Here is a 19011-nt window from a genome sequence, read left to right as displayed (position 1 = left end):
GGGGAAAAATAAATTCCTTCCTGACGCCAAGAATTGGCAATCGGATTAATCCCTGGATCAACATCCTGCCCATGTTTACTTATTTAGTATATCCCTGTACACCTTTCCTTTCTAAAAAGATGTCCAACCTTTTTTTGAACAAATCTATTGTATCTGCCATCACAGTCTCCATGGGTAATGAATTCCACATTTTAACTGCCCTTACTGTAAAGAACCCTATCCTTTGTTGTTGGTGAAATCTCCTTTCCTCCAACCTAAAGGGATGCCCCCGAGTCCTGGTAGGGGCTAATACAGTACTGGACATCAAACCTGCTTTGGATAGACATAAGGCTTTCCTAAATACCAAAGAAAGTCAAAGATCGCCTAAGGTCTGAACTTTTTACAGCAGATAAGAAAGTGGGCAGACAAGGTGGGTCAAGTGGTTTTTATCTGCCATCAACGTCAATGTTTCTATGTTTAACAGGTCAGTGTGGAAAGTATACCAGGGCATCCCATAGTAAGTCATAAGTGCGGACATTGCAGGACCGGGCCAGCCCCGATAGGGTTAAATGCAAAGCAATCTAACAATTAGCACGGCCAGGAATAAACTGCTGATCTAATAATTACCTTGCAAGCTTTAACCTATTTAAAATTATCGCATTCCTGAAGAGTTCAAGAAGATCTAACTTAGCATAAGCTGTTTGCCTGTCCCTTTAAAGGTAAAGCAAAAATATTCAGGATGAGTGGATCTCAAGGCTGAAAGAAACGAAAAGATAAAAGACAGGCTAGAGTATGAACATCAAAGAATTGTTAATGACAAGAAATACCATTAGGCTTTGCATCCCTTTTGTTTTTTACACCCCCCCCGCCCCTCCCCCTTGCACCTGCAATGTGTTGCAAGGCTTTGTCCACAAATTTGACTTGGCTCTATTAGCATCAACAGCAAATGGTAGCAAAAACATACCTTTTTAGGTTCTCTTTTCTGCCTTAAAAAAATAAGATATTGACTTTCTACCGTGACTCCCTAAAGGTATAGATTGTCGTGGATTCTAAGCAGGATTCTGTTGATTGCAAATGAGCTAGGTTGAAAGGAAAGAATATCTTTTGTTACTGAAAAAAAAAAAAAAAAAAGAGGAGGTAATCAGCAACTATGAAAGACTCGCATAAGAAGCTCAGACTCTGGCAGTCGTAAGAAAATGCCTAGCGAAATCAGAGCATGAAATTCAGATTAGCCCTCCGCAGGCTTTCATAGGAAGGGGGTATTGGAAGACTTGGCATGGCCAAAAGGTGTAACCTAATTCATTTGGGCCCTTGGAAGATTTTTAACAGATGGAAGGACCAGCTGTCCTTTTTTCCAGTCATTTAATAAACTGTGAGGTGGTAGCAGTTTGAAAAGTAAGGGGGTTTAAGGCCACAGGAATACATCAGATATAAGCTTTTATTGCAAACATAGAAAACTTCATACATTAACATTTTGAGTTATATCATAAAACTACAAAACAGTTGCTAACAGAAAAGCAGTTTACATGCCTGAAATTTCACTTAACCGCTGTCTTTTGGGTGTACAATACCTGCACAAGGTGCATTTACAGGACTCTGGTAACTAGCCATATTGGGGGAATATAGATTTCTGTAGGTTAAGTCTATGGGATTTTGATGCAAAGGGCGAATGCCATTTTGTGCCTCTGCACCAATGCATCCAGTTATGTGCTCCACTTTTTGCCCCATCAGCATCAACTTGGGATTTGGGAGGTGTTAAAAGGAGGAGTTAGGAAGGGCTGACATGACGCACAGATTTTAATGAGGTATATCAGATCTTGGGTCTGTGGGCCCGATTTACTAACCCCTGATCGGAAAATAGAATCACAATCCCGTGTTAGCTGCATTTCAAGTCAATCACCGCAAGCAGAGCAAACAAAGTGTGTGTGCGCCGAGCACGCGCATTTTAAGTGAAACGTCTTTGTCTTTTGTCACAAAAATTGTATTTCTGATGGTGATGTTTTTAATTAAAAATCAAAACACAATTTCAGTGACAAAACACAAAGAAGTGTGACTAAGGCCGAGGCCCTACTGCACGCGCCGGCGCTACCGCACTGCGTCCAGGCGGCGCGTGTACGGCACTTCACCGCTATCTGTGGTCCGTAGGGAGCATTGTCAGGTGTGGGGGGCGTGGCCAAAACGGGTCAGATGGAGGGCGCGGCCATGGCAAAGGGTGCGGGGGCCAAAACACAGGCACAAAGCAGCTCACATTATCATTGGCTGATGGGATCCAGTCTGTGATTTGCTCCCTCGTGTATCATGTGATGCGTCGCCGCACGGGAACAAAACCCTGTTGCATCCCCTGCTGGATGACGTGCCACAGCGTGTAGTGAGCCTTGCAGTGAGGAGGGACTCGGGCCGACTCGAGAGGAAACCATGAGCAGGTGAGTGGCGCGCACGCTGCCATGAGCACCATCGGATGCAGTGGGACCTCGGCCTTAGAACGCATGTGCACGGCACTTATATATTTATACGAACTGTAAATTCCGTGTGACGATGCGCGTGTGAGACTGCACGCGTGTGTGACTGCGTGTGTGTGTGACTCTGGTTGTGTGTGTTTGTGACTGTGTGTGATTGTGTGTGTGTGTGTGTGTGTCTGTTTCAGCACAGGATCTCGGGGGACGCGGCTCTCTCACTCTCTCCCTGCCCGGTTTTCCCGGCTCCTCTCCTCCCTCTCTTATGGTGGCACGCATGTGCAGAGGCCCGCGGCCATGTGCAGATGCCCGCGACAATGCGCAGAAGGCTGCGGCCGGCCCGTGGTGCGCATGCGCGGTGGCCCGCGGCCATGTGCAGAGGCCCGCGACCCATAGTACCCATTAGTGCGCATGCGTGCTGGAAGAGGGGGGAGCGCCAATCTACTTGGTGGACAAGGCAGGTACTGTGCATGCGTGGTGGCCTGCAAGCTCCCCTTCTGCGCTTGCGCGCCGGGCGTGCGCCAATTAGTAGCGTGACGTCACTTTTGTTACTGTTTTTCGTTACAAGTCAATGCATTTTTTCCCATCAAAACCCTGTAGGTGCCAGCAGAGGTGTTTCACTTCAAAAACCAGTATCAGTGTCTGTGTCACTTTCTCACCCTTTCATTTAAAAAATCTGTCAAGTTTAAAGCGGTATCGTTTTCTTTCATCTGCATCGAATGTAAGACATTTGATGCAACTGTGCATCAAAACACACTTTATCTTCCACAAAATTGCCTGAGTACTTGGACTTTATGCGCAATCAACATGAACAACCCTTATACATTGTAACACATAACCCCATCACTGAAGAACTGACCTTTTCTATAGCGGGGTCAGTCACTGGAGGCTTGCAGCAGTTTTCTGAAACTCTGTTCCAATGACATATGTAGAACATTCAGCCTGTAACACAATCTGCAAAGAGATGTTACTGCCACAGCAAAATATATATTCTTATTCAATATAACGTTCTGTAAAACCAAGTAGTAATATCACTGTCTTTGAAACCAATACAATTTCTTTATTTCCTTGGATATCACCAAACTTAGGGGGTCATGCACTAAGCTCCGATAAGTCGTTTTAAGAACGCAAAGTGCTCTTCGAACGTGATGTTGCGCTGAACGCGATTCACAGAGACACGCAACCAGGCACTTTGCGTTCTACGGAATCAGATCAACATGTATTAAAAGAAAAGAGAAAAGATCATAGTACAATACAGTTTAATAAAAAAAAATCCTTAGAGCAGTGAGCTCCAGTTCACTCACGTGCTCCACGATCATAAAAAGCAATGTAACCAACTCAGGGTTAGGAGCGACGCCGATAGTACAGCAAGTACAGCTGCACACGAGTCCTCTGGGTAGGATCTGTCTTTTCCGCATCCGAAAGCGTCTGATGTCACAGGACTTCCTCAGCTCTCCTCCAATGATAAGGGAGGTGGCAGGCTACGGAGTCAGCATCAGCGGCAGTGCGATGGTCTTTACAGCGGGAGGACAGCTGTTTCACAGGGAACGGCAAGAAGCTCCACACAGCTCACGAGTCTCTGCGCAATTTCAAATAACCCTACGCGTTTCATCCGGGTATTCGGACTTCTTCAGGGTTGTTTGGTAGGAAATGCTTGTTTTCCTGTCTTTAAAATGTTTTTGGCTATGATGCTATGCATAAATGTGTGTGTAATGTAATTTGGAATTAGATAGATGTAATTTTTGGTGTTGTATGCTGTACTTTAGGTCATGGTGAGGCTTGCTTTTGTATATTGGATTCTTTTTGGTACTTATATTTTGTCTGATGGTAACTTGTTTTGTTTAACGATTGAAATAGTTAATTGTGTAATTGTTATGGATGGTATTTTGATTGTTTTGGGATTAGATTAATGAATGCTAATTTATTTCTGTTGACTTGCTTGGTTTAATAGTACATGCATACCCCGGTTTAAGGACACTCACTTTAAGTACACTCGCGAGTAAGGACATAATCGCCCAATAGGCAAACGGCAGCTCACGCATGCGCCTGTCAGCACGTCCTGAACAGCAATACCGGCTCCCTACCTGTACCGAAGCGGTGTGCAAGCGGGGAGACTATATAATCTGTTACAAATGCGCTTTTTACATCAGTTATGCATGTATATGATGATTGCAGTACAGTACATGCATCGATAAGTGAGGAAAATGTAGTGCTTCACTTTAAGTACATTTTCACTTTACATACATGCTCCAGTCCCATTGCGTACGTTAATGCGGGGTATGTCTGTATACTTGTTTGGATTTAAAGGTATTTTGTTTGGAATATTTTATTGTTAACATTGATTGTCAGAGTGTACATGGTGCACAGATTTTATGCATCATGTATACAATGTAAATTCAATGTTTTGATCGGCATTTGATGCTTTTGATTGGAAGATCAGATTGATTTTTTTTAGGAAATAGGATTTTATTTCACTGTGGCTGATATGGAGAAGTGGTATTTTTATTTGAGCATGTTTTTGTTAACCCTTAAACATTTCTTTGTATATGTATATTGGTGTTATATATATACCACATTGATTTCTGCCTCAGAGACCCCCTGCTTCCCGAGTTACAGGCCCCGGTTTGGGGCATCGGTGCCAGTGTTGCCGCCATGTTTATAGCATCCACGTCGCGTATGGGACGCTATAAAGATGGCGGCAACACTGGCACCGATGCCCCATACCTTGCCCTGTAACTTGGGAAGCAGGGTGTCTCTGAGGCAGAAATCAATGCGGTTCAGCTCAGGGGACCCCCTGCACACTATTATTAAAATGTACATTAATACAGCTTCATTACCATTGCAGATAACCGCTACGGCAAGGAATTATTGTTTATTGATATGTGTGTCTTGACAGTAGTGTAGATGTGTAGGGGGTCTCCTGAGATGAACCGCATTGGTTTCAGCCTCGGGGGCCCCCTACTTCAGGAGATACAGGCCCCGTTATGGGGTGCCGGTATCCCCTGCAGAATGTAAATATCCCGGTCACGTGACGCGGGAGCTTGAAAGTGCAGGGGATACCGGCACCCCATAACGGGGCCTGTATCTCCTGAAGTAGGGGGCCCCCGAGGCTGAAACCAATGCGGTTCAGGTCCTGAGACCCCCTGCTCATGTACACTAATATTAAAATGTATTTATTTAGTGTACGATCGCCTGTAACAGCCTTGCATGGAGATGGCAAATCTCCATGCAAATGTTCCAAGTGGCTTATTTTTCTATCAGCTAGCGTACGTAAAGTTTAAGAACGCTAGCAGGGGGGAAAAAGCAACACGTACGCTGTGGCTGTTTTGAGCCCGTACGTTAGAAAATGGGCTCAAGGCCTTAGTGAATCACGTCTCCGGCCTCACTTTTTAACGGACGTTTTTATTTTCATCCAGACGCAAAAGCCTTGAGCTAAGTGCATAGCCCCCAAAAATTGTTAATTTCTCTGTACAGAGCTTTGTACATTTTCAATGCTATAAAATCTATATAATACTATGTTCTACAGTACTTATGTTTAGATCAACAGCAACATAAAAATGTGTGGAGTTGAGTTGTTTTCACTTGCATATTTTATTGGTGTCTTACCTGTGACATAGTTGTATTTAATTATGAAGGAAGAAGAGCAGCTTTTATGGTTAAAGCATTGGCCTCCTCTGAAGTGGAAAATCCTTGTACAGAACCCAGTATCCTTGTTTTTACATTCTTTAAATAAAAATATATGTACTTATACCCTATAGGACAATTAAATATTGAGCTTTTTTTGTTGGCTAATCAAACCCCCCTTTTTATGAATTTATCAATATTACATAATAAACTGTGAATATGGTTTTGCTGGGCCAAAAGGAAATGTGGACATATTACCATATATATAAAGATTGATGCAATATTGGTTCATCACTATGTGGGATATGTTGTATGTTAAAAGCTCATCGGCTGTGTTTTAACATGAATGCTTTATTCTCCATCTACTTCCTGCCCAGCGGAGTAACGACCCTTCCATTAGATAAGTGTTTTGCTTTGCCTAAAGGATAATTACATTAACTAGATAGATTGTTATGAATACATTGCAACCACTGGCAAAAAACAACAACATTGTCTCACCAATTTGTAAAGATGTGTTTGAGTTGTACAGTGCGGGGGAGTACAATGGGATTTCTCACTTACTGTAGGTTAGAAACTCTTTGGCTTGCTGGAATACTCTTCAACAAGAGGGAACCTTCTCTAGTTCTCCTACCCCAGTTGTGTTTCAGTTTTCACTAATATTTTACATTGTTTACATTGTATACGTAGTAAAATATATACTTACGTATAATTACCATAAACCAGAAATGTTTGAAATGCTTAAGGAATAATATAAATTATCTGACTCAATAGTCAATGAGAGGCAACAGACGTTTCAACTCGGATTTAGCCAATAACAACTGAATAAAATAGGTATGTATATCGAACTACTTTGTTCAGTACTAATGCACTGAAGAAGTGGTTCTTACACCTCTTGTCTGGGATTATTTTTTCGGAATAACTAAACCTAGGAATAGAATGTTGGATGCTTTCCTCAGATATCGGTTCTGGCTCAGGGGCCTGAGGAGAGGTTGAGGAATCGTTGCAACTGATTTGGTGTAACCCATATAATTATAGGTTAAGTATGTGGAGAGTAAAAAGTAAGGGTAAATACTTTCAATCGCGTTTTGGTTTTAATTATAACAAAAATGTGTGTCCGGGTTTTGATTCCAAAGAAATATATGGTGTTTTGGTTGTGCTAAAACTCAATTAGTTTGGTTTTGTGATTTTTATCGAATTAAGGAAAAATCTCAAAATAAAACAGGAAAATGCTAAAACAGAACATAAAAGCACAAATAATACCTAAAATAAGAAAAAACAAAATAAATGAGAAACAAAATTATATAATTAAAAAACTTGAAATAAATATTTAAAAAAAAAGATATGTCACTTGCCCTGATGGTCTGGTTTTGGTTTGAAATAATTTGGTGATTTTTATTCTTAAAAATCTGCAGGAGTTTGTTTTTTGTTTGTTCTGTATTTGTTTTTCTTTAACTCAGCCTGTGCTTATAAGGTGAGTAATACGACAGGCATATGCTTATAGAGGTTGCCCATGTTAAAATGGATAAGAAGCATAAAGTGAAAGTGTGTGTTAATTTACATGTCATTACCCAGAATCCCTGGCTGCAGTGCAAGAGATAATGGTGCAGGGTTGCAGACTTGTCTGCGACATGTGAATGTGCTCACAAGTGATATTGTTATTTGCTGTATTATGGTTTTAGAATGTAAGGTCCTGATATGTTTTGATCTCACGCAACCGGTTTTGCCAATTTCTTGTCAAAGATAGCTGCAAAGTAGGAGGCTAATGGTGACTAACAGTAGTCTTCGGACGTCTGTCTATCGCAGTTACTCAACCTAGGGAAGATGAAAGCTGCTTAAGGAAGCCCAAGGGCTGGAGGTGTGGCTGTTGGGGTTGCAGGAAGGAAATAGTCACTTAAGGTGAACTGAGATTTGCTAGCCTAGGGAGAAACAATAGGAACCCATCGAAAGAACCGGACAGAGAATTAATAGGTCTTATGTGTACCTTAATAAGATACTATGCCACTGTTTATAGGAGTCTCTTCTGACACTTTCAAACAAAGTTCTTTCAGCAAGAATTATTGTGATAGCATCTTCTTGGTTTTGTTGGCCGTTCTGTATAATATCCACTTCAAAACACTTCAGAACTTTACCTCAATTCATTGACAAGCAACAAGTTAAAATTACAGGTTTGCGGGCAAGTCATTGTAGCAGGATTTACATGGTGGGGACCCCCTCTTTAATTTTAAATTGAATGTAGTATAACACAATGTGCAGGATTCACAATCTAAATGTTGGCACTTTTTTTGAAGGCCAGAAATTTTAGAATATCATAGGCACATTATAATTTTTTTAAATGCTCCCTAAGCATTATTAGTTGATTGGGACAAACTGCCCTTTTATTTCCTTACCACCATCACTAATTATGTTCTTACTGTTTGTAGACTACTTCTACACAACGCCAGTTGCTACCAATAAAAACTGGCAATAGGCAGAATGGCTAATGCGTGCTTGTGTGATTTGACTAGTGGAATTAACAGACTATTACAAATGATGGGGTTTAAATTCTCATCGCCACCAGTGTGATGAGACCATACCAGATGAAAGCAAAAGGCATATCTAGCATAGCCAAACTACCTCAGAACAAGACATGTGAAGAGTATGTGGGAAGATTGCCTTTAAAAGCCAAGAGTATGGGAAATTGTCATTCTCTGTCAACTTAATTCACCTGGGTTGGTGGGTAGTAACTACACTTGGATTGGGAGTTCTTCAGGGCAGTTATTTCATTTCCTATTGTTTGCTTTTATGTTTGATGCACTTAATGTATTATATTTCCCTCTACTCTGCTTTTTTTGGACAAGCTACCCGCCTATCTGAACAAGCTCCTCACCCCCACCACATGCAGCACTTATCATCTGAGCTCTGACTCCAAACAACTGTTCATGGTCCCAAGGTTCAGCAAAGTATCCGGCCGCTCCTCCTCTTACCGTGCACCCCAAAACTGGAACAATCTACCGGAGACTCTCACAGCCACCACCAGTCTAAATTCTTTAAAAACTAAAGCTGTCTCACATTTTAATCTGGTCTGTAACTGTTATATACGCATATAATATATATTATCTTTAACTGTGCATGCAATATCTTTATATATAAGGTATAACCCTGTTCACTTAATGTAACTATGTACAGTATTTGTAACCATGTATTTGTCATCATAACTCTATGCCCAGGACATACTTGAAAACGAGAGGTAACTCTCAATGTATTACTTCCTGCTAAAACGTTTTTAGAAATAAATAAATAAAATTATTTGGAAAGTGCTGTGCACATTGTTGGCGCTACATACATAATAGTATCAAGACATCCGCATACCTACGTGGCACTAGAAGGGTTACCAAAAAAAAATTAATGCACCACAACGTTAGATTTGCATTCTTATATATTTAAATTTGCCTCGCTTTATTTTTTTCAACGCATCTATATTTTTTTTACCCACAGCTTCTTTGAGTTTAAATTTGCAATCAAATATTTTTTTATTACCACCATGTGTTTGTACTACAAAGTGTCGTATGTGCCATGCACTTCAAAGCTTTTTGCCTTACAAGTGTGTCTGATTCATTTTTATGTGGCTCACTGCTTACTTGATAACTTTGCTGCAGAGTTGGTCTGTATCTACAGTTACAGGGCTCAGTGACCAGATGTTTTCAAAACTAATCAGAAATGGGTACAGTCCAGATCACATTTCACAGAGATATTGAGGAGGACCTGTGGCTGTATAGAATGTTTGCATTAGATCCTTGAATGTTAATAACTTTTCAGGAGTATCCTCTTGTTGGAACCTGGTGACCATATGTGATCTCTAACATTAGTCTTTATGTGAATGGCCACACATGCAGTTTGTCTGACATAACACAGTCTATATCAGTGGTGCTCAGCTTCAGCACAGGTGGCGTCTTTGACTGAACCACTGATTGAGCCACCCGTGCTGAAGCTGGGATATCCTTAACCTGACCTGTTCGGGGGACTGGAGTTGAGCATACCTGGTCTAGATACTAAGCACTGAAATGTGTATGGTTGTAGCAACTGGGAAGGTTGCTGGTTTCCAGAGTTGCCCTTTAAAGACCTCTATACTGGTTCAAGTAATAGATGTCCATCCCTCTGCTGAGGCATTGATAAAGCACATCAGTAGGGTCTATGTATGAAGAAAGTGGACTGCACTGGTGCATTTGCGGTACAAAATTAGATATTTTTTTCTCTGAGTGAAATGCAACATATTTATTCTATTGTTGAATTTGACACATGCTAATATACTCCGCTAAAAAAAATACTTATAATGTATAGACGCTGCCCGGCGCTGGTATATCACAGCGCTGGTGGCAACAAAATACCAAATTTGCACCAAAATTTTGCCTTTGATTCATAGAGCCCAATGCGTCTAAACTGAATACTTTTACAGGTATATTGCAGGATTTATAATAGCAAAATTCAATGTAAAAAAAAAAAAAAAGAAGCCAATATCAAAATAATTGTGTACAAATAATTTACAGTCTCAATTAATCTATACCCTGGAGATTATAATCCAAATGTGTGGTACCAGAGAAACAAGGATGTTTTAGAGTGACTAGGAACCTGCAGTGGGTCTTGAAACATGGTGCTATTATCACGAGGACCTGCACACCTGACATTCCTATTACATGCTGAAAAGGGGCCATATGATGCCAACTATCTAGAACATGCTGTGTTTAAAGGTTCAATGTAGGATCTAAACAGGAATAAAACAGGAGATCTTTTTTCCCTTCTCTAGCTAAAGAATGAACATGATGCAGTGTAAAGTGATTCTCTACCCTTACAGCCACTAATAGGCAATTGTAAAGCCACACTGCAGGAGCATGATATGCTATTCACCATTAACATGGGTTAGAAAGGAATGTAAACAGGCAGAAGGCCAAACTAAAGATGGAAGCTTTGGCACAGGTCGCTGTTTGGGAGCTTGTAAATGCTTCATATTTTTAATTATGGGATCTTTAGGAATTCAAAAGAACCACTCATTAGTGGCACCTGTGACAGAGCATACCGAAACAAATAAGACCTTTCTGAATAAGTGTGCATATATTGAAATCATTGCGTAATTAAATCCACACACAGCGCCTACTATAGAAGTAAACATGAATGTAGCCATAGCTGTAGTGCAGGAGTGGCCAACTCCAGTCCTCAAGAGCCACCAGCAGGACAGGTTTTAAGGATATCCCTGCTTCAACACAGATGACTCCATCAACGACTGAGCCCCTTTTGGGCCACCTGTGCTGAAGCAGGGATATCCTTAAAACCTGACCTTTTAGTCAGTCTTGAGGACTGGAGTTGGTCTCCCCTGCTGTAGTGTATCAGGAGTGCTGGGGAGCAGGTGTGCATCTCACTTATTGTAGCGCAAGAGTTCAAAAGATCAAAGAAGCAGCATGCTCACTCAGCATTGTTGAGATTCATTTCCACTGCATCTCCATCATTTCATAGCCTAATGCATTGCACCAGAGAATATGTGAGCCACTATGTAGCAATAAATACAAATAAGCTTGACTGTAAAGGTAACATTACATTTTGAGATTAATGAATTAACATTCATCATGTACAACTAGTTATTTAGGGGTTAATTATGGAAACACGTTACCTTTAATGCCCGTTTTTTTTTTTCATGTAACTTAAATATAGTTACTGTCACGGGAGACCAGGACAATTACACGAAGGATGAGTGCACTACATAGAACTGTAGAGTTGAAAAAAAGTTAATTTATTGGAAAACGTTTCCACAATCGTCCAGATAAAATACACACACAAACTCACCAAACTGGGGTAACTGAAGGAGCAACCTAAAGTCCTTGGTGCGGGGACCTCTGTCCAGAAGTTTACCCCAATCCACGTTCCCAAACTTGCGACGCTGTCTTTGGAAGTATGGGAAGCACTGCCTTGCTCTCCGTGAGCCAGCAGTTTAAAGGTTCCCGCCGTCACTTCCTTCCACACTCCTACAAGCCTCCAGAACACCCTCAGACGACTTCGGATATTTAAAGGGTTCACTTCGACTTTCCGAGAACTCTACAACAAGTCTCTGGAACCAAATCCGGGTTCCTCCTCATATATCCTTCTGTCTCCATCAACCAATATGAAAGACTGAGGGCTGACCAATCCCAGAGCAGATTGTCTTTGGGGGTCCAATCAGTGAGTGAGGGCTCGTCTGCATTGGACCAATCCTGAGTGAGTGGAGGTTACTGGACTTCCAGGACAGCCACAGGGGCGGGCTTGTCGAGCAGCGCATTTGAACGGACCAATGGGAATCGCACCTACAGGATACAATCCAGGCAAAGGTTTCCCCTGGTCCTTCCAATACCCCCATAACGGAGACGACTCAGTGTCTGGGTCAAACAATGGTCCCCCCAACAGGGAGCCACTTTCCCCACACCTCAGAGTCCACATCCCTGCCTCGCTTGACAATGTCCCAAGCCACTCACCTTATCTCGCCCAGGATCTTCTTTGTGTGGTGATTGGATACTGGTGTACCCATTCTCCACACAAAGGACTGCACATTTAAACATTTAACATAGGTTAACCCCTGGTTCTGGAAGTGCTGGAACCAGGCTACGAAATATAATCAGCCCAATATGGGCAAAGTATATAGACATGTAACTATTCATACATGAATAAATAAATATATATTATTGATAGGTAGGGGTAATGGCAGGCTTGACCTTTATTTAAGAGCAGCCAAATCAACCCCTACCTTGTTACCTTGTTTTTTGACCCCTTCATGGCAAGAGGGAGCTGCTATGCAGTGCATTACAGCCCCCCTGGCAGCAAAGGGTTAAGACAATATTTGATCTAGGACAGTACTGCATTCACAAATGTCATTAGCACATGCAGTCTGTTCTGACAATATGAAAAGGCAAATGTAGAATAATAAGAATGAAGTACCATTTTGCTTTATATTACTCTCTTGGCTCCTGGAATATAAATTAAGATGCCAGGGTGGTGAATTAAATTGTGACCGAAAATAAGGTGTTTGCTTTTAATGCTATGTAGCCCTCTTTCCCCTTTATGTGAAGAGTCCATGGGTGCTGATAATACCTGTTGGCTCACAGAGATCTGAGCCTCTGCCACTGAGAGTCTGGGGTGCACTCGAGATACTGGATGACAGCGCCTCCACCTGTACAGGATCCCAATGGGTTGGGATAGCCCCGTGCAGGAACAAATAATCATACCACACATAATATAACTGTAACCTTATGACCTTTACTAAACACACATATGATGTATGTCATTCACTCTATAATGTATAAAAGGGTGTCACTTGTATATACACCCTGCACGTCTGTAGTAACCCATCACCGTGTTACCCCCACACCGTGTTCATTGTACTGTCCGGGGCCCTTGGCCTTCTACCACGTAAGTGTCCCCAAGTGAAACCCCCACCCTTTAGGCGGGATGAGCGCCGTGCTGTACAGTATTGGTGCACTTGTAGAACGATACCTGCCCATGGCTCCTGCACCCGGGTAACGCAGAATACAACAGGGAATCTGTCCGGTCCGACGTCATCCTCCGCCACCGCGTGGGGTGAATTCCGGCGTGGATAATATCACCGTCTGGATAGTCTCTGTGTCCTTTGTGGCGTTCTGGTCCCAGAACCCACCTTGCAGCGTAGCAGCGTAGCAGCTGTTTCCCTGGCTACCAAATAGCTAATGGGGCAGAGTCCCTATCTAAGGGCCGGTCCCTAAAGCAATCACTGCTCTACTTGTGAGTTGGGCCCTGGGGGACACAGTCTGGCGTAGCCCAGAGGAGTACCACTCCCTGGACACTACCTGACCCTTTGCTGTCCTTCTTCGGACTGGCGTGCTCCTCACAGTGCGCGAAATGTATCTCTCTGTGTGCAGGGGAATCCGCCTGCGCTATTGGCTCCCTGGCGTCATGTGTGGTATACCCCTAAGTATCATGGGGCATTTCATTTACATGCCTGGGGGAAGAGCGCAGGGACTCTGCAACCACACACCTGCCTTAACATATCAAATAGGAGCCCAAGATTGCATATGAATCAGATTTGGACATACAAATGCCATTGCAATTGAATTGAACACAGTTCTGAGTTCAAACAGTGACTCCAGTGAAGTCTGCGAGACCAATAATAATCCAAATTAATGAAATTGTTTTCCAACTAGTAACATTCAGTCCAAACTGCTCAGTCTTTACTTGCAAGATGTTCATATTACCAATTAAGTATAATTGTAAATGCAAACAGAGTAAAGTACCCCCAAAAATGTATGTTAAGTAGTATTTTGTTTGGTTAATGTATACGTTTACTAGTGTACAAGGGGTACAATTGTGACGTGCGCCTCCAAATGTCTATGTTTCTGGTATTTCCTGAGTCATTTCAAGCAAGATCCACCAGTTGAGCGTGGTAGCTGGGACTTTAGAAGGCTTACCACACACAGACCCAGACTCACATACTACGTGTTAGCTTATTTGCATTTGTATGCCTGTAGGCGAGCCCATTTGTAGTTCTGCCTCTCCCAACATTTAAAATTGCTAAATGTCAAACGTAAAAGGAACGTATCGGATTGCAAGAACAAAATCTCACAAAATTGGAGAGGGCAAAGTTTGATCTCTTCCACATTGAGGCCTCGGAACAATAGAAGCTTTCTGCTTCAACAGGACTTCAAAGCCTAGCCGTGTGACTATTCTAAGTAATACTTTGTTGCAGATCACCAAGGAAATTCACAGATGTCCTTCCCAAGGTTTGTGTAGTGTTATCAGGGTTCAAGTACCTGAGTAGCCTGCAGCATCATTTACAAAATAGAAAACAGGGTGTAAGACAGATGTGCCAAATGCGAGAAGTCCGTTAATAGTATAACCCTAGTTAGTACGATCGCCTAAAATAATATTTATTTTCAATGGGAAAAACTGAAAATGACGGGATATTCTGCACATAAAATAATAGTGGTGTTTGTCTGAAATAAGGTACTTGTATATATATCAAAGAATATATTATTCTCAAATAACATTGTTTACTATAAAAGCATAAGCACTTGGCAGGAATAATAAATGTCATGTTAACATTCTGAGTGACCATACCATTATTTCTTTTTTTTCTTCTTTTTCACAGGTTGATTTTCTACAAGATTAAAAGGGTAATGGAGAAGTAGAACATCTCCCTGCTCAGTTATTTAAAAGTCCCACGTCCCAACTATCAGCATACTTAACGGAGCTGAAATAAAGTAAAAGCAATTAAATACTTTGTCTACTCTACCCTATTTTACTGCTTGTCCCATACTCGTGTATACTTAAAAACTGTGTGAGCTCAGACATGACAGTCTAACTGCATAGTAATAAATACGAAGAAATGTACAATATGACAGGATACTACAAGCTCAATCATCGAAGGCTGATGTACCAACAGGCCAGGTTTTCCAGATGACTCTAACACATTACATAGCTCTACTTGTCAGTATGCAGTGGTGTTTTTGTAGGTAACAACGTGCAGAAACCCTAAGCAAATACAAGCGAATATATAGCTGAACAATAACTAATTCAGCCTTTAAATAATAAAATGTGGTATGTATTGTGCAGAACATCAACCCTGAAGGTACTCTAGCCCTTGAGAAAAGAGCAAAGACCACTACTATATGTGCTGGTTTTATTAGAACCTTCAGAACACCCAGAACAAACAGAGGAAATACATTGCAGAAGCAATTCCACATTAGCAGTCAGGCTATAAAACCATTTCTGAACGTTCCAATGGTAGTAATACTTAAGGCAGGAGTGCTGAACTCCAGTCCTCAAGCCCCCTTCCCCCACCCCCACACCTCAACAGGTCAGGTTTTCAGGATATCCCAGTTTCAGCACAGGTGGCTGACTCAGAGGCTCAGTAAAAGATTGAGCCACCTGTGCTGAAGCAGGAACTAATTGAACCAACTCTGTTGAAGCTGGGATGTCCTGAAAACCTGTCCTGTTGGGGGGGCTTGAGGACTGGAGTTGAACACCCCTGACTTAAGGGCCTATTGGTTTTGCACACAAGGCCACACACCCTAAACACAGGAGATATTGGCCCCTATCCATTATACTGAAAATATATTTTCTGCTGATCTTAGAAGGTCTTTGCGACATTCATTTGAATGAGAAAGAAAATATGACTTCAGTAAATATAGAAGAGAGGCCGTGAAGCTTACAATAAATATACTGGAGTTAAGCACCACTTGTGTAAATGTTTCATATTTTTGGTTTTGTGGCCAAATAATAAAATAAACTGATCTTTACTGACTCAATTTACAATAAAGATTCTGCTTATAAATACCATTTTTATTATTTTGCATATGTAGATCTTATCTTCTTTATTTTTATTCAATTGGTTCTTCTGCGTTCTATGTTTATGACACGTGTGGATATGTTTAGCACAAATACTGTATGTATTTGTAACTTGCATTCTTCTTAGCAATAAAACATGTTTTTCACTTCTGCAGTATTTTGAAAATATTAATTACAACCATTTTTTGCTTTCTTTTTAAGTCAGTCTTGTCCTCCAAATAATAATAAATGTAAATAATACTTATGTTTGCTTGACCAACAGTCATTTAATTTTGCGGGAAAATATAAAGAATGGTAATAAGGGTATAGAACAGGGGTCCTCAACGCCCCTCCCCCCTCCCCCCCAACAGGTCAGGTTATTAGGATATCCCAGCTTTAGCACAGGTGGCTCAATCAGAGGCTCAATGTTGAAAACTGAGTCTCTGATTGAGCCGCCTGTGCTGAAGCAGGGACTGATTGAGCCACCTGTGCTGAAGCTGGGACTGATTGAGCCACCTGTGCTGAAGCTGGGATATCCTGAAAACCTGACCTGTTGGGGGGGGGGGATAGGGGGGATTGAGGACTTGAGTTGAGCACCCGTGGTATAGGAAACACATTAAATGATAAGCTGTGTTGGTGCATCAAAGTTCTGCAGCCGGTAATATCAAAAGATAAGTCAATTACTGCAATTGAAAAGGGATTTCTGGGGAGAAACCTTGAAAATGTTAGGTTCCTCCAAGATAAACCGAAAATTATTCAGTTGTGTTACATAGACGACAATCATTTTTTTTAATATCCTTTATGTGTTTTTCACTTGATTTTAAATCAGAGAACAGTAATTAAGAAAAGTGATGTACTGTATATGCGTTTCCATAACATGTATGTTTTAGGGACTTAACAATGAGACCTCCAATGTACTGTATATGCGTTTACATAAAATATACGTATTAGAGACTTAACAATGAGACCTCCAATGTACTGTATATTTCCAGGAAAATTATAAGAGTAAAGCACATTCAAGTCCCATGCTTGTCTGCCACATTATGCATTGTACACCAAATTATCAAGTATTCCCTTCCCTATTGTAACAAAAACCAGGATCAGATAATCCTGAAAATGCTCAGATGCTCCATCGTGTTGATTGATTCACTTACAGTTTGGTTTTAGTTCAATGGCCTTGTTGTTTGGGTTTTTGCATCCATTATCATGCATTATCGTAGCTTTGTTTGATGTGTGAATTAAAACACTGCTAAGGCATTGCATGGAAATTTAGGTTGTGTGAAAGGGATATTCATCTAGCAGATTAATAGAGTGACACAAAGACCAGAAGAACATTGAAATGTGGACTTATGTAAGTGTTAACAAGTATGGAACTTTATTTCCATCTCGTTTTGTTCACAAAGGAAACTCAATAGCCTAGTCTAATGCCAATGCAAAAGTAAATACATTGTAGCATAAGAAAATGTCATTTTACATCACTCTTATCTGCCAAAACACTCTGCCGATCCCTCGCTGATTTTTCCGCTGCTTAATAATATATTCATTGTATTGTACAATCATAATACATAGATCATGCTTATTTATTGTAGAAACTGAGTTTGTAAAGGAGAGAGACTGTCGGAGATCATTTAGATCAGAAAAATACTGTACAGGGTTTTATGGCTAAATAAACGTCATCAACGAGTTATTATTTAACTGGAATTCCGATGTATATTGGCACGCTTTGTGCGATATGCATTTTGATTGTGTTTGGATGAGATGTGTGGTATGGGCCCATGGCTTTAAACTTGTTGGTGCAATTTGGGTCTACGTGATGCGGGTTGTAATCTCTAACCAGTTGTTCAAAATTGCTTTACTAGAGCAAAAAAAACGATTTTTAGCTTCAGGACTGTGTTTAAAGCAAAGTGTTATCAATATGATCATTAAACTCTCCATGACACCATCACTCAAAAGATTAAAGGGGTCAATCCCCTAAAAATATTCACACAAATGAATCCCCCATTACCTTTTTACACTACTTAGTCATTCTCAATGTATTAAAATGGGTCAGTACTTACATGTACAATTTTGATAAAGGAACAATATTTATACATCTGTCTTAGTCAATTAAAATTATTATGAATTAAAATTAAAAATTGTTATGAAGATAATTGTTTTTACTAAGATAGATGTATAAATATTGTTCCTTTATCAAAATTGTACATGTAAGTAAGATGTTAATTTATTTAAATAAAATAATAAAAAAATATTGAAAAAAATAAATAAAATGGGTCATTACACTTAGTAGAAAAAAAAGTTAAACAATTCAACAGCAGAAATTGCGTCCTTAAAATTGTAATCAATCGTAAGTGAACATGTAACTTTTTTGATTCCTTAGAAAAAATCATATTTTTTCTACTGGAACACATACAATTTGCATTTACATCGTAACAGAGTAGATGAGGTTGAAAAAAAGACATATGTCCATCAAGTTCAACCTATGCTAACTTTAGATGACTGATACTTTATCTTATAGTTGTACTTACATTATATTGATCCAGAGTTAGCAAACAAAAACCCCAGTGAAATATCATCCAATGATATCTCATAAGGGGAAAAATAAATTCCTTCCTGACTCCAAATATTGTCAATCAGATATATCCCTGGATCAACATTCTTCCTG

General features: G+C 40.6%; 1 protein-coding gene across 1 annotated transcript in view; it reads left to right on the top strand.

Annotated features, from left to right (window-relative positions):
• MYO3B (myosin IIIB) overlaps positions 1 to 16676 on the top strand; it is a 410453-nt gene extending 393777 nt beyond the window's left edge. The window contains exon 35 of the mRNA XM_075609095.1: positions 15172 to 16676. The gene's annotated coding sequence lies outside the window, so the exon portion shown is untranslated. The remainder of the gene's footprint in view (positions 1 to 15171) is intronic.
• Positions 16677 to 19011: the final 2335 nt, after the last annotated feature.

Source organism: Ascaphus truei, chromosome 7, assembly GCF_040206685.1.
Source record: "Ascaphus truei isolate aAscTru1 chromosome 7, aAscTru1.hap1, whole genome shotgun sequence".
Taxonomy (NCBI): domain Eukaryota; kingdom Metazoa; phylum Chordata; class Amphibia; order Anura; family Ascaphidae; genus Ascaphus; species Ascaphus truei.
This window is presented reverse-complemented; position numbering and strand designations above follow the sequence as displayed.